A 16,811-nucleotide genomic window follows, 5' to 3' on the forward strand; every position below is an offset into this window, starting at 1 on the left:
AATCCAACAATGTATCACTTAGCCATTCTGACACAATCTGAATATTTAGATTTAGCATTTAGCAGGGCTGATAAAGCTGCCGCCGCCAACGCCAGCTCTCTATAGAGATTGTACATTGACAGTGAGGTGTCAATCAGAGAAGGGGCATGCCGGACTGCCTTGCGCTTGACAATATAGTTGACGTAATGAGAAGTCCTGCTGCCTAAACAAACCTAGCAAATAAACATGAGATCAGACGTTGACAAGACAGGCATCCCTGATTTCTGATTGTTTAAATCCTTGCAGCATGCTGGCTCCATATTACATAGCAAAAAACTGCTGACAGATTCCCTTTATATACAGTGCCTTGCGAAAGTATTCGGCCCCCTTGAATTTTTCAACCTTTCACCATATTTCAGGCTTCAAACATAAAGATAAAAATGTTAATGTTATGGTGAAGAATCAACAACAAGTGGGACACAATTGTGAAGTTGAACGAAAGTTATTGCTTATTGTATACTTTTGTAAAAAAGAATAAAATGAAAATTGGGGCGTGCAATATTATTCATCCCCTTTACTTTCAGTGCAGGAAACTCCCTCCAGTAGTTCATTAAGGATCTCTGAATGATCCAATGTTGTCCTAAATGACTGATGATGATAAATATTATATAATCCACCTGTGTGTAATCAAGTTGTGGAGCCCCGCAAACGCTGTGTCGGTGCATTACCTTCAGGGACTCCACGTAGATGGATCTGTCTGGTCACAGGTAGGAAACCTTCTTTGTAGTTTGTCGTGACGCCACTCTCAGATTTGCGGTCAGTGGGGACCGCCACTGCAGGTTAAGGGATGCCTGGGGCTGATGGTGGGTGCAGTAGGTTATAATAGCCTCCTGAGAGTGAGGCAAGCCCCAGGGCCCTGTGTAGATGTGTAGAACTACAAGGCGCAGAATGACTCAACACAAGCAGGATGTCTTTCAGGGTTTTTACTCACAGTTGATGGCAGGGTGAGTGACCCGAGCGTAGCTGGGATGAACCAAGTGGGAATCAGGTGTCCTTCAGGCTGACTTGTGAGGGTGACTACTAACTCGCCTTCCTTAGCCCTTGGTGGTTTGGGGTAACCCCGACTTTTAGTCCCTATGGGGGTCACCCAGGGAAGTTGCTGAAGCCTCACTCCCCTTCAGTTGCCGTTTGCTTGTCGCCTGGACCAGGCCACTCCAGCTGCTTGCCTCCTGTGACCTATGGGCCCTAACTGTGGCTACGTGGCTGCGGCTTTTGTGGTGTTGTGGCGTGGGCTTTGAGAGCCCCACACCGGCAGGTTTAGCAAAAGAAAGCTGGATCTATCTCCGCTTCGGGATCTGCCGCCCGTTTGGGCCTGGTACTCTCTAGCAGTCTCCTTACTTCCCACTCCGTTGCTCTCTCTCTAGCTGAAGATGGATTTCGGGTAGCACTCCTAGTTGACCGTTCTCCCCCGTCGGTAGCCACTGCGCGGACGCTGTCAGACTACAGCAGCCCAGGGGAAGGGGTCAGCTCTCCTCGGAGCTCCCTGGACTCTGCTCTGAACCGGCTCACATCTGGGACCTTCACTGCTGCTCCTGTCTGAGCTTCACTTTCCTGCTCCTCACTCCTCCACACTCTGCTGCAGACTCTAGACTGTTTACTCCTCCTTCTCTTTTCCCTTTTGTGCCTGCCTACGCCACCTAGCAACCAGACTCTCTTACCACACCCCTTGAGAGGAGATGGAGGCTTTTGGCCCCCTCCACTATTCCAGTGAAGGTGAAGGCTTTTCCCCCTCCTGGGATCCCCAGGGGTCCTCTCAAAGGTACATGTGTGAGACCTGATCACTATGCGCCTGTGTACCACACCCCAGTCAGCCTTCTGGATTACCTGTGTTGTACTGTCCCCAGCATGGGTGCAGTACTCAGTGGTGCCTGACCAGGTCAGGGGCGCCACATTCCCCCTTAGTTATCACCAGCACGTCCTCGGGCTGCAAGACAACATTTTAAAAATGCATAAAACATTAAAACATGTAAAACATTTAAAAGCACCAGGTACCATACATCACCACCCTCCACCCACAAGTCCGTTAACCCACCCAAACCCTTTCAGGAGGCAGGTCACCGGTCCTTTTGGTAACCAGATCTGGGCCATCTACTTCCCCAGACCTTTCCTCCAATCTGCCTCTCCCGTTGGCCGCGCCTTCAGCCACTTCTGGCAGGATGTAGAGGCGGCTTTCATGGGGCTGGTGGTTTCAGGGTATACCTGGCTTGGTGGATCCGCGCCTTCAGCCTCTTCTGGCAGGATGCAGAGGCGGCCTCCACAGTTGGTGCTGACCAGGTACCCTCTTTGTGGTGGAGAGCCAGGCCCCATAAACAGGCATGCTCTCTGGTCGCAGGCGAGCCAAGGCCCTATATACGGACGGGCTCCTCCTGGTTGCAGACGAGCCAAGCCCCTAAACAGGCTGACTCTGGTGGTGGTGGTGCCCTCTGGTGTAACTATTTACACTGCGAGAGTTTGTGGCTATAGCCAGTTCATAGCCTTAAGGTTTATGGTTTTCTCACACAAGTTTATGTGGGCACATACTTAAACGTAAACGTTGCAAAACTTCCAACTTTTCAAAACTTTAACTTGCTGTATTCTTTCTTCTTGCTTTATGTGAACTTTGCTCCTTTTTCCTCCTTTCCAGGGCTTGGGCCTGTAGGGCTGGGGCATCTGTTAGTTTCTTGATCTCTTTCTTCGTCTGTGGGTTCGTTGTATTTTCTTTCTTCTTCAGTGTCTCTGTCTTCATCTTCTGTTGTGACTGCAGGGCTTCTGCAAGGACTTCTAGGACATGGTGCAACATCTAGGGCATACCAGCCTCTTTCTCCCTGATGCATAGTGAACTCCACTGAGTCTCCTATCTTCAAATTTCTTCCAGGGTGTCCTCTGGGCAAATGGGCTCTCACATCCCTTCGATTGACAAAAATCCCTTCCTTCACACCAGGTGATACTATAAAGCCGTATCCTGATTTGAGGCTGAAATCTTCGACAATTCCTCGACGCAGGGGTCCTCTGATCTGGGGTTTGAACCTTCTCAGGAACCGTTTCTCTTGTAGGTCTCTGGCCGTGACTTCTCTCTGCTCTGGGGATGGCGGTGCAGGGAAAGACTGGGTTCTACTGCGGCGCTGTGTCTTGCGGGCTGGATTCTGCGAAGTGCAGCTTACAAGCTCCCAGGTGGGGCGGTTGGGCAGGTCTTCTTCAGCAGGAGGTGTCAGGTCTTCCTCGTCCCAGCGGGAATATGGCAGCATCTCCGGCTCTGGGACTAGCACTGCTGCTGGCTCCGGGGGCAACTCCTCAGCTTCTTGCCCTCCTCTCCTCCTTAGTTCTTCGCTGCACTCTGGTCGTGGCAGCGCTGGGGATGAGTGTTCCTCAGCTGGCCCAGGCGGTGGACTCTTCGGCGTGGTTGCCGCAGGGGTTGCCTTAGGGGTGTGCGGAGGGAGCATGTACTGATCCACCATCTCCTGTGGGAACTTGGCCTCCAGGTCAGCCTTCAGCTGCCAGTATGTGGAGTCTTCACCTATCAGGGATTTCCCTGCAGGGACCTCCTTAGACTGGGGAGCGGTGTCTGCTCTGGCCTTGCAGGCCGGGGTAAATGGTGATGCAATCTTATCTTGGCGGGCCGCGCCTGGCATGGCGGCGGCCTGGTCTGTGCGGGCCGAGCCTGGCATGGCGGCGGCCTGGTCTGTGCGGGCCGAGCCTGGCGTGGCGGCGGCCTGGTCTGTGCGGGCCGAGCCTGGCGTGGCGGCGGCCTGGATCTGCGTCGCTGTTGCGGCCAGTTCTTGGCGGGCCGGACTGGGCATTGCAGCCGCGGTCTGAATTGGCGTCGCATCCCCAATGGGGTCCGTGCAGGTGGAGCTGGGCGTCGCTGCAGTGATCGGGGCTTGACGGGCCGCACCTGGCGGGGCTGCGGCCTGGTTCAGCATCTCACTTGCGGCTCGGACGAGCGTCGCTGCTGCGGTGGGGTCTTGGCGGACTGGGCTCAGCAGGGTGGCAGCCTGGGTCAGCGTCACACCTGCGGCACGGATGAGTATCGCCGTGGCAGTCGAACCTTTGCGGGCCAGGCGGGGTGTCGCTGCGGCAGCCTGGATTTGGCGGGCCGCACCTAGCGTGGCTGCGGCCTCGCTCAGCGTCGCCGCGCCAGGCGCCTCTTCTGGGACCGCGGTCGTAGCAGCAGGGGTCGGAGCACTTGCGCTGGCCGGGGCAACTCTGGACTCACCCATCGGTGGCACCATCGGGATCTGAGTCGTCGCCGCTCGATCTGGCATGCGTCGCGCGGCTCCCTCCTCGTAGGTCCGAACCGCCGCAGCCATCTCCAGAAGCTCCGTGCGTCCCTCACTGAGCTGTCGCATAATCCTGGCCTCCAGCTGATCGCAGAAGATAGCAAGCTCCCGGCACCACCAGGCAGCAGAGCCTGGTTCTGGGTATCCACGTCCGGACTCCATCTCTTCTCTCTGCAGCAGCAGGCTTGTGGCTCTCTGTCCTTCCCGCCGTCTCTGGACGCTTCCGCTCTCTTCACAAGCGAGGTCAGAACTCTGCAGGGGATCTCTGGGTAGCCACACCTCTTCGTGGGCGGTAACTTCTTCCAGCGCGGGCTGCTTTTGTTTTTCAGCGCGCTTTTCATGGTGGCAATATGGCGGCGCTTCCAATTTTTCAAGCGGACCGCCCAGGCACATGGTCACCTGTCTCAACAGGTCTAGTCCTTATCCTGTTCGTGACGCCAGATGTGGAGCCCCGCAAACGCTGTGTCGGTGCATTACCTTCAGGGACTCCACGTAGATGGATCTGTCTGGTCACAGGTAGGAAACCTTCTTTGTAGTTTGTCGTGACGCCACTCTCAGATTTGCGGTCAGTGGGGACCGCCACTGCAGGTTAAGGGATGCCTGGGGCTGATGGTGGGTGCAGTAGGTTATAATAGCCTCCTGAGAGTGAGGCAAGCCCCAGGGCCCTGTGTAGATGTGTAGAACTACAAGGCGCAGAATGACTCAACACAAGCAGGATGTCTTTCAGGGTTTTTACTCACAGTTGATGGCAGGGTGAGTGACCCGAGCGTAGCTGGGATGAACCAAGTGGGAATCAGGTGTCCTTCAGGCTGACTTGTGAGGGTGACTACTAACTCGCCTTCCTTAGCCCTTGGTGGTTTGGGGTAACCCCGACTTTTAGTCCCTATGGGGGTCACCCAGGGAAGTTGCTGAAGCCTCACTCCCCTTCAGTTGCCGTTTGCTTGTCGCCTGGACCAGGCCACTCCAGCTGCTTGCCTCCTGTGACCTATGGGCCCTAACTGTGGCTACGTGGCTGCGGCTTTTGTGGTGTTGTGGCGTGGGCTTTGAGAGCCCCACACCGGCAGGTTTAGCAAAAGAAAGCTGGATCTATCTCCGCTTCGGGATCTGCCGCCCGTTTGGGCCTGGTACTCTCTAGCAGTCTCCTTACTTCCCACTCCGTTGCTCTCTCTCTAGCTGAAGATGGATTTCGGGTAGCACTCCTAGTTGACCATTCTCCCCCGTCGGTAGCCACTGCGCGGACGCTGTCAGACTACAGCAGCCCAGGGGAAGGGGTCAGCTCTCCTCGGAGCTCCCTGGACTCTGCTCTGAACCGGCTCACATCTGGGACCTTCACTGCTGCTCCTGTCTGAGCTTCACTTTCCTGCTCCTCACTCCTCCACACTCTGCTGCAGACTCTAGACTGTTTACTCCTCCTTCTCTTTTCCCTTTTGTGCCTGCCTACGCCACCTAGCAACCAGACTCTCTTACCACACCCCTTGAGAGGAGATGGAGGCTTTTGGCCCCCTCCACTATTCCAGTGAAGGTGAAGGCTTTTCCCCCTCCTGGGATCCCCAGGGGTCCTCTCAAAGGTACATGTGTGAGACCTGATCACTATGCGCCTGTGTACCACACCCCAGTCAGCCTTCTGGATTACCTGTGTTGTACTGTCCCCAGCATGGGTGCAGTACTCAGTGATGCCTGACCAGGTCAGGGGCGCCACAAAGTCTCCGTATAAATGCACCTGCTCTGTGATAGTCTCAGTGTTCTGTTTAAAGCGCAGATAGCATCATGAAGACCAAGGAACACAACAGGCAGGTCCGTGATACTGTTGTGGAGAAGTTTAAAGCCGTATTTGGTTACAAAAAGATTTCCAAAATTTTAAACATCCCAAGAAACACTGTGCAAGTGATCATATTGAAATGGAAGGAGTATCATACAACTGCAAATCTACCAAGACCCGGCCTTCCATCCAAACTTTCATCTCAAACAAGGAGAAGACTGATCAGAGATGCAGCCAAGAGGCCCATGATCACTCTGGATGAACTGCAGAGATGTACAGCTGAGGTGGGAGAGTCTGTCCATAGGACAACAATCAGTTGTACACTGCACAAATCTGGACTTTATGGAAGAGTGGCAAGGAGAAAGCCATTTCTCAGAGATATCCATAAAAAGTGTCGTTTAAAGCTTGCCACAAGCCACCTGGGAGACACACCAAATATGAGGAAGAAGGTGCTCTGGTCAGATGAAACCAAAATCGAACTTTTTGGGCACAATGCCAAACAATATGTTTGGCGTAAAAGCAACACAGCTCATCACCTTAAACACACCATACCCACTGTCAAATATGGTGGTGGAAGCATCATGGTTTGGACTTGCTTTTTTTCAGCAGGGACAGGGAAGATGGTTAAAAGTGATGGGAAGATGGATGGAGCCAAATACAGGACCATTCTTGAAAACCTGTTGGAGTCTGCAAAAGACCTGAGACTGGGACGGAGATGTGTCTTTCAACAAGACAATGATCCCAAAAATAAAGCAAAATCTACAATGGAATGGTTCACAAATAAATGTATCCAGGTGTTAGAATGGACAAGTCCCGACCTGAATCCAATCGAGAATCTGTGGAAAGAGCTGAAAACTGCTGTTCACAAACGCTCTCCATCCAACCTCACTCAGCACGAGCTGTTTGCAAATGAAGAATGGGCAAGAATTTCAGTCTCTCGATGTGCAAAACTGATAGAGACATACCCCAAGCGACTTGCAGCTGTAATCGCAGCAAAAGGTGGCGCTACAAAGTATTAACTTAAAGGGGAGAAATAATATTGCACGTCCCAATTTTCAGTTTATTATTTTTTCTAAGTTTAAAATAAGCAATAAATATCGTTCACCTTCACAATTATGTCCCACTTGTTGTTGATTCTTCACCATAACATTAAAATTTTTATCTTTATGTTTGAAGTCTGAAATGTGGGAAAAGGTTTAAAAATTCAAAGGGGCCTAATACTTTTGCAAGGCACTGTAATTGAATTCATAATTTAGTACATTTCACAAGTTTTACTAATTTTGTACAATAATAACACTTTTGTAAAGAAAAAGAAAAATATCCATCCTAAAAAATATTTTTTGCTATTGCCATAATCTGACAGCCACAACTTTTTATTTTTACCTTGATTAAGCTTATCTGTTGTAGGACATGCTGTAGCTTACATTGTGATCACTTTGACTTTTTGATCACATTTTACTTTTAGGGTTTATTTTTAACTTTTAGTTTTGTAGCAATTAAAAAAAAAGAAACCGATTCTGCTCACCTGTTCTAACTCCGATGACCAGCAGCTCCTTCTTTCACCAACATAACTGGCATGGGCACCACAATGCAGTTACATCATTTTTGCTGTATGCAACTTGAGTCCAACATCAGCTGCAGGTCACGGGGTTGTGTAAGTATTGCAGACGCTATAAAAATAGCTGTAATACCAGCGGGCCCACCCTTGCTCTAAGCCCAATCATTACGCCACTTCTCAAGGAGTCCACTGGAGGATACTCCAGGCTTCTTGTGGATCAGTCCGAGCCTAGGTAAATTTATCCAATTATAACAATACCTAATGTGTATATATACAGTTGAAACCAGAAGTTTACATACACTATCTAAAAATACACATCTGCACGTTTTTCTCACTATCTGCCATGAAATCAGAATAAACCTTTCCCATTTTAGGTCAATTAGGATTGCCAAAATTATTTATATTTTCCAAATACCAGAATAATGAGAGAGAGAATGTTTGAAGGTATTTTTATTACTTTTTGCAAAGTCAGACGTTTACATACTAAGAGTACTATGCCTTTAAACAATATGGGACAGCCCATATGATGATGTCATGTCTTTGGACGCTTCTGATAGGTTCGTTGGCAACATCTGAGTTAATCAGAGACACACTTGTGGATGTATTTTAATGCACACTTGAAACACATTGCTTATTTGTGTTGAATAATGAGAAAGTCAAAAGAAATCAGCCAAGATCGCAGGAAGAGAATTGTGGACTTGCCCAAGTCTGATTCATCCTTGGGTCCAATATCCAGATACCTGAAGGTGCCTTGTTCATCTACACAAACAATTATACGCAAATACAAACAAGATGGGAATGTACAGCCATCATACCCCTCCGAAAGGAGACAGGTTCTGTGTACCAAAGATGAACGTGCTTTGGTCAGACATGTGCATATCAACCTGAGAATAAAAGCAAAAGACCTTGTGAAGATGCTGGTGGAAGCTAGTAGGATTGTGTCATTATCCAGAGTGAAATGAGTGCTGCATGAACATGGGCTGAAAGGCCACTCTGCCAGAAAGAAGCCATTACTCCTAAAGAAACATAAAAAAGCCAGATTAATGTTTGCAAATGCACACAGGAAAAAAAGACCTTAATTTTTGGAGACATGTCCTGTGGTCTGACAAAACTAAAATTGAACTGTTTGGCCAAAATGACCATCGTTACGTTTGGAGTAAATAGGGAAAAGCTTTGAAGCCTAAAAACACCATCCCGACTGTGAAACTTGGGGGTGGCAGCATCATGTTGTAGGGTTGTTTTGCTGTTGGAGGGACTGGTGCACTTCATAAAATAGATGGCATCATGAAGAAAGAGGAGTACAGTGGAACCTTGGTTTACGAGAACAGTCCGTTCTGGGAGTGTACTCGTAAACCAATTTACTCATCTAGCAAAGCAAGATTTCACAAAGGAAATCATTGGAATGCAGACAATTCATTCCACAACTTGTAGTAATATCCCATCCTGGTCCCTTATTGTGCCATTCCACACGCGCACACACATGCACAAAAACACGTGCGCACACACAAACACACATTTTGCTCACTTAACCTCCGTTCGCTTGTCGTCCTGCTCCTTGCAGTCCGCCGATAACCATGGCGGCCGATGGAAGAGCTGCCGCTGTCAGGCCTTCAGCAGCTGTCGTCATTGGCATTAGCTGCATGCCTCTGTGACGTCAGAAGCATGAGCCGCTTGCCTCTGATTGACCAGGGCGCTGTCGTCAGTGGGTCTGATTGGTCAGCTCGCTGCCATTGGGAAGCACAGCGGCAGCTCCTGTATCGGTCGCGCTGGTTACTGGATCCACATACCGGCGGACTACAAGAACCAGGTATGAGGCCGGTGAGGGAACGGAGGATATGTGAGCATAATATTTGTGTGTTTGTGTGTGTTTGTGCGTACGTAACCAGAAGTGTGTGTGGTATTTTGCTTGTACAGCAAAGCTTGCTCGTAAACTGAATTACAAATTTACAGCAAGCTTTGCTCGTACACCAATTACTTTTAAACCGATGTTCCACTGTATGTGGCAATACTGAAGTAACATTTCAAGACATCAACCAGGAACTTAAGACTTGGGCGGACAGGGGGTCTTCCAAAAGGATAACGACCCAAAGCATACTGCCAAACTGGTTACAAAGTGGCTCAAGGATAACAAAGTCAATGTTTTGGAGTGGCCATCACAAAACCCTGATCTCAATCCTATTGAAAATATATGGGCAAAGCTGAAAAGGCCAGTGTGAGCAAGACGATCTATAAACATGCTCAGTTACACCAGTTCTGTCAGGAGGAATGGGCCCAAATTCCTACCAACTATGGTGAGAAGCTTGTGGAAGGAGATCCAAAACGTTTCACCCAAGTCATACAGTTTAAGGGCAATGGCACCAAATACTAATGAAATGTATGTAAATTTTTGACTTTGCAGAAAGTAATAGAAATGCCTTAAAACATCCTCTCTCTCTCTCACTATTCTGGCATTTGGCAAATATAAATAATTTTGGTTCCTAATTGTCCTAAAACAGGAAAGGATTATTCTGATTTCATGTCAGACTGATAAAAACATACAGAGTCTTTTTAGATAGTGATTGTAAACTTCTGGTTTCAACTGTAAATTAAAATAAAAATTTGCTGCCACCATCCAAGAACTTTTTACATTTTCTATTGACAGAGCTACATAAAGGTTTTTGGTTGTTTTTGCAGGATGAGCTGTATTTTTCATTTTTGGTTACATATGACATTTCTGCCCACTATAAATTACCATTTTGGTCATGGCTTAATGTTATGTCCTAGAGTCACGTATCTCTAATTACACGTGTGTACCGTCATATTGTGCGGCCACGTACTATTGTGGTATAGAATAACATTGTGTGGACCTAAGTAGTCCCGAGGGGTTTGACTTGTTCTTTAAACTTGTGTGGTTGATGTGCTTGTTCATCTGATTGAGTCTCCTAAAGGGGTCCATCTTATCAGTCCGATGTTATGTGTTGGGACCGGATAAATGGTGCTATACCAGACACATGTTGGTGGTGTTATTCCTTTTGGAGCTCAAGCTGTGGGAGGGGTTTTGCTAGTCGGGAGTACATTCCGTTATGTATAGGACTCAGTTACTGAGTCATATTATCTATATTAAATGCAAACCTTCCCCACGTTTAATATGCCAGGAGGGGAGTGATTTTCCTCTTCCCACCTCTGGCACACCTCTGTCGCTCTCTATTTTCATCCATACATGTGGTTTGATGGATTGATGACAATATATTGAGTGACAGCAGCGTGTGTCCTTGGTCACCGTTACATTTTCCTTTATTTGGGCTATATAAACCAGGACCCAGAAGATTGGAGGATATGCTCGCTCCATCTAGAGCGTGCGTCTCCGGTCTTTGATATATTTTCCCTTACTTGGGCTGTGTAATCTGAGCCATGGGGGACGAAAAAATATGTGCTCCGTTGAAATAAAGGTTCCCCCCTATTTCCGGTGTGAGTGTGACAGCTACCTCTATACTCATGATTGACACGCATGGTAGGAAGTGATGCGCGCTGTAGCTCTGACGCGCACCTCCGGTCACATGGTTCTAGGTGACGGGAAGTCCCTTCTCTCCAGTGCCGGTACGTACAGGATGTGTTTCCCCTTTTGGGGTGATTAATGTGACCGGCCGGAGGTGACGCGGGGGGGATCTCCGGATGTGCACCTCCGATCATGGTCTATACCTTTATAGGTGAAACGCACGCCGGAAGGAGTGGGACTGAGTGGCACATTTACTGAGGGGTTGATTTGATCAGCACTTCCGGATATCATGGGCGTTACCTCTGTGGAACGCATGCGATATCATCCAGGAAGTATAACCACACATGCTGAACCAAACCCACATGGCAGGATCCACATAATCTTTACTAAATAAACATCAGGTGAGCTGTACCTCCTGATTGGAGCAATGATATGACTCATTTGTTTAAATGACCCCAGTTTTGGCCACGCCAGAATCTCTGACACTATGGTTTGGTGAGGGCTGGCAACAAGGACCTGACTAACAATTATTATGTCCCCTGAGGAGTCTGAATGACGAAACGCGTCGGGATGTCGGGATGTCATCAGGGTCAGCATAGGGGTCCAGCTTGAGACCTTAGATGTGGTCCGTCCTTGTGAGGACGGAAGTCCGGGGCAGCAGTTATTTCTTATTTTTTTAACCCAAAGAGTGGTAGGGTCAGTATATGGTGGACGACTCTACTGACTGGGATCAAGAGACTGCATGACCTCACACGAAAAGGGACTGGGTGAGACCATTCCTTTTTTAATACCTGGAAAATCTATTGTGTATTAATGTATTTGTATGACTGACCACTGTCAGGAAGATGAGTGCACATTGATTTGTTTTTTTAGGTATTATTTCTTTTGTTGTGTTTTTTTTGTCAATTGGACCACTGTCCTTTGCTCACAGCAATATCACTTTTTGGTTTGTTTGTTTAGTTTTTTTTCCTGTGTTCATTATCTCTTGTGGCCATCACTAGATAGGACCCCTGTTGGGTATGTCCTTTAATAGGCTGACTTAGGGTACCTTCACACTTAGCGATGCAGCAGCGATCCGACCAGCGATCTGACCTGGTCAGGATCGCTGCTGCATCGCTACATGGTCGCTGGTGAGCTGTCAAACAGGCAGATCTCACCAGCGACCAGTGAACAGCCCCCAGCCAGCAGCGACGTGCAAGCGACGCTGCGCTTGCACGGAGCCGCCGTCTGGAAGCTGCGGAGACTGGTAACTAAGGTAAACATCGGGTATGGTTACCCGATGTTTACATTAGTTACCAGTGTGAGCAGGGAGCAGGGAGCCGCGCACACTGAGCGCTGGCTCCTTGCTCTCCTAGCTACAGTACACATCGGGTTAATTAACCCGATGTGTAATGCAGCTACATGTGCAGAGAGCAGGGAGCCACGCACACTGAGCGCTGGCTCCTTGCTCTCCTAGCTGCTGTACACATCGGGTTAATTAACCCGATGTGTACAGCAGCTACATGTGCAGAGAGCCGGAGCCGGCAGCACAGGCAGCGTGAGAGCTGCAGAGGCTGGTAACTAAGGTAAATATCGGGTAACCACCTTGGTTACCCGATGTTTATCTTGGATACAGCTTACCTCAGCTGTCAGACGCCGGCTCCTGCTCCCTGCTCGCTTCATTTGTCGCTCTCTTGCTGTCACACACAGCGATCTGTGTGTCACAGCAGGAGAGCGGCTTTGAAGAAAACGAACCAGGGCTGTGTGTAACGAGCAGCGATCTCGCAGCAGGGGCCAGATCGCTGCTCATTGTCACACACAGCGAGATCGCTAATGAGGTCACTGCTGCGTCACAAAAAGCGTGACTCAGCAGCGATCTCGGCAGCGAGCTCGCTGTGTGTGAAGCACCCCTTAAGTGGCCATGGTGTATTCACCGTAGGTAGTTATGGCTTTATGAGTTTGACTTGTTTGTATTAGAGTAATTAACATTGCTCTTTTTAGGTCTATATCAATAAAGGTGTATATTTTAATGCTTTTTGCACACTAACTATTTGGGATTGCTGATTTACATATGACATTCCATCATTTTTTGTTCTGCTTTTTTTTTGTTTTGAGACAGTATCAACAAAAATAACAGTCCTGTTATTGTTCTTTTTTTTTATGGGGTTTACTGTACTGGATAAAATAGTGCAGTCGTTTTATAGTTCAGGCTGTTACAGGCAAGTCGATGCTTATTTTGTATAGTTGTGTTAATTATCTTTTCTGATTTTTTTTTTACAGTATTTGTTAGTCCCATGATAGAACTTAGAAATGCATTCCCTTGATCACTTTCATAATACGCTGTACTATGTAAGTAGTGCAGTGTATTACTAGGCATCCCTTTCAGTGTTCTACTGACAGACAACCTAGTAGTAGGAAAAAGGAGAAATCCAGCATCTGTAGATATAAATTATAGATTTAAAACATGACTTTAATTTCCTTTGTTAAAAAAATCACAAACATTAAAAACATGTGAAGACTTCTGGTTCCAGCGCCGACCATGTAAGACGGGCTTTCCCAGAGCTCCATCATCCCTCGCCAAAAACCATCATATGACAGCACTAACTTGCCCAGCAAGCTTCCCGACCTATTCACCAGGCGACCCTGTAGGTGCAGCAGCGGTCCTTTGATCAGGGGAGCTTGCTCAGTGGAACGGAGGTAAAGAAGCCCGCAGTGCTCAGCGCTCAGGCAGCGAAGTAAAAATGGCGCCGGAGGCATAGCTCTGCTGAGCTCATCATCTTTGCTGACAGCATGTTGCTGACAGGCTGCACGCCAGGATCCTGGACCACCCGCACGGGGGACGAAGGACTGCTATCTCTGCAGGGGTGATCCAGAAGAAGTACCCCAGATAACGATGACACAAGGCATAGCTCCCCACAACTCGGTGCTGCGGGCCAAGACACAGGTTAGATAAGCGGGGGGTGGGGGCGGCGGCCCTCTTTGAAGCAGAGACTCTAGAAAAGGGCTCCAATCAAGGATTACATAGCACGCAGCTCTATATAACAGTGTGGTGTGGCGGTTCAGGATACGTGCTAGACAAGCCGAAGGGGGATCATACCTTAAGCGGGGACCCTGGAGAGGTGCCCCAAATAAATACAGCACAAACTCCAATTTTTTACAACGACATGGCGTTTTGTATCCGGTCGCCAGCTGAACAAGCTAGGGAGCCAAGACATAAGCAGTCTCCCATTTATAGACCGATATCTACTGAGAAGTGGCACCTAGACATCAAACCCCGCATTTAGCACACTTTACAAGGGGAGGATATGCCCTCGTCTGTCAAGCACTCTCAGAATACACTGTGTGTAGAATTATTAGGCAAATGAGTATTTTGATCACATGTACACATGTATCACATATACATGTTGTCCTACTCCAAGCTTTATAGGCTTGAGAGCCAACTATCAATTAAGTAAATCAGGTGATGTGCATCTCTGTAATGAGGAGGGGTGTGGTGTAATGACATCAACACCCTATATAAGGTGTGCTTAATTATTAGGCAACTTCCTTTCCTTTGGCAAAATGGGTCAGAGAGAGATTTGATGGGCTCTGAAAAGTCCAAAATTGTGAGATGTCTTGCAGAGGGATGCAGCAGTCTTGAAATTGCCAAGCTTTTGAAGCGTGATCACCAAATAATCAAGCGTTTCATGGCAAATGACCAACAGGGTTGCAAGAAGTGTTTTGGGCAAAAAAGGCGCAAAATAACTGTCCATGAATTGAGGAAAATCAAGCGTGAAGCTGCCAAGATGCTATTTGCCACCAGCTTGGCCATATTTCAGAGCTGCAACGTTACTGGAGTATCAACAAGCACAAAGTGTGCCATACTCAGGGACATGGCCAAGGTAAGAAAGGCTGAAAAACGACCACCTTTGAACAAGAAAGATAAGATGAAACGTCAAGACTGGGCTAAGAAATATCTTAAGACTGATTTTTCAAAGGTTTTATGGACTGATGAAATGAGAGTGACTCTTGATGGGCCAGATGGATGGGCCAGAGGCTGGATCAGTAAAAGGCAGAGAGCTCCATTTCGACTCAGACGCCAGCAAGGGGGAGGTGGGGTACTGGTATGGGCTGGTATCATCAAAGATTAACTTGTGGGACCTTTTCGGGTTGAGGATGGAGTGAAGCTCAACTCCCAGACTTACTGCCAGTTTCTGGAAGACAACGTCTTCAAGCAGTGGTACAGGAAGAAGTCAGTATCGTTCAAGAAAAACATGATTTTGATGCAGGACGATGCTCCATCACATGCATCCAATTACTCCACACCGTGGCTGAACAGTAAAGATCTAAAAGATGAAAAAAATAATGACATGGCCCCCTTGTTCACCTGATCTGAACCTCATAAGAGAACCTGTGGTCCCTCATAAAATATAAGATCTATAGGGAGGAAAAACAGTACACCTCTCGGAACAGTGTCTGGGAAGCTGTGGTGGCTGCTGCACGCAATGTTGATCGTAAACAGATCAAGCAACTGACAGAATCTATGGATGGTAGGCTGTTGAGTGTCTTCATAAATAAAAGTGGCTATATTGGTCACTATTTTTTGGGGTTTCATTTTTGCATGTCAGAAATGTTTATTTCTAAATTTTATGCAGTTATATTGGTTTACTTTGTGAAAATAAACAAGTGAGATGGGAATATATTTGGTTTTTATTAAGTGCCTAATAATTCTGCACAGTAATAGATACCTGCACAAACAGATATCCTCCTAAGATAGCCAAGTCTAAAAAAAACCCCACTCCAACTTCCAAAAATATTAAGCTTTGATATTTATGAGTCTTTTGGGTTGATTGAGAACATAGTTGTTGATCAATAATAAAAAAATCCTCTAAAATACAACTTGCCTAATAATTCTGCACACAGTATATCCCACGCAGGGCAGGTGCATTACTTTAAAGGTTTGAACCTGGGTATCCCTCCCTGGACAGACAACCCAAAGATCCTGGTCCCAGAACTCTTCTAAGGAGGCAGGTCACCGGTTTCACTGGTGACCAGGTCTCGGCCGCCTCTGCCGCGGGCCTCTCCTGGTGGCGGTGCACACAGCAATGTCCGCTTTATGGGTGTAACCTGGTGGGGCACAACTCGTGCACCTATTTGCAGGAACACAAGTTTGTGCTGGCTGCTGCCAGTCCTGCAGCCTGGGTCCATTTTTATATCAAAGCATTAACTGGTGACTTTTTCAATTTTTAAATCAAGAACAGTTAAAAAAACAAAACAGTAAACAGGTAGCATAGCAGGTCATAGCTACCATGGTGCTGGGTGGGGGCCATCAGGTTCATTCAGCCTCCTGTGATCAGAACTCACAGTCCGCTCCCAGGTGACGACCGCTTCTTTCCTGCTACCTGGATCATGGTAGATCACTACTGGAGCACCGACAGCGACTGGGCACAGTACCTGGGGAAAATCATCAGCACTGGTGGCGGCCTCCTCCGCGGCTCTCGATGACGTCATCGCCTGGGCTGCTGTCACTGGGTCAGAGGGTGAAGCTTGCTCCTTCTCCAGTGGAGAAGGTGATGCGACAGCTTCTGGTATGTCAGGGGAAGCTGGTACCACTGTGCCTTTCTCTAGCGGAGAAGGCGATGTGACCGCTTCTGGTCTCTCTGACTCTGGCGGTAATACGGCCTGGTTGAGGACGGATCCTGGTAGCTGGATCGGTGCAGCCTGGTCAAGCAACGCTCCAATTTCTTGAGCCCGCATGGCTGCCAC

The 16,811-nt window shown here is 48.1% G+C and overlaps 1 protein-coding gene across 1 annotated transcript in view; it reads left to right on the forward strand.

The window, feature by feature from the left end:
* TMC8 (transmembrane channel like 8) overlaps positions 1 to 16,811 on the forward strand; it is a 92,374-nt gene that overhangs the window by 6,092 nt on the left and 69,471 nt on the right. The window lies entirely within an intron of this gene.

The sequence above is a fragment of the Anomaloglossus baeobatrachus genome, chromosome 5, assembly GCF_048569485.1.
Source record: "Anomaloglossus baeobatrachus isolate aAnoBae1 chromosome 5, aAnoBae1.hap1, whole genome shotgun sequence".
Lineage (NCBI taxonomy): Eukaryota > Metazoa > Chordata > Amphibia > Anura > Aromobatidae > Anomaloglossus > Anomaloglossus baeobatrachus.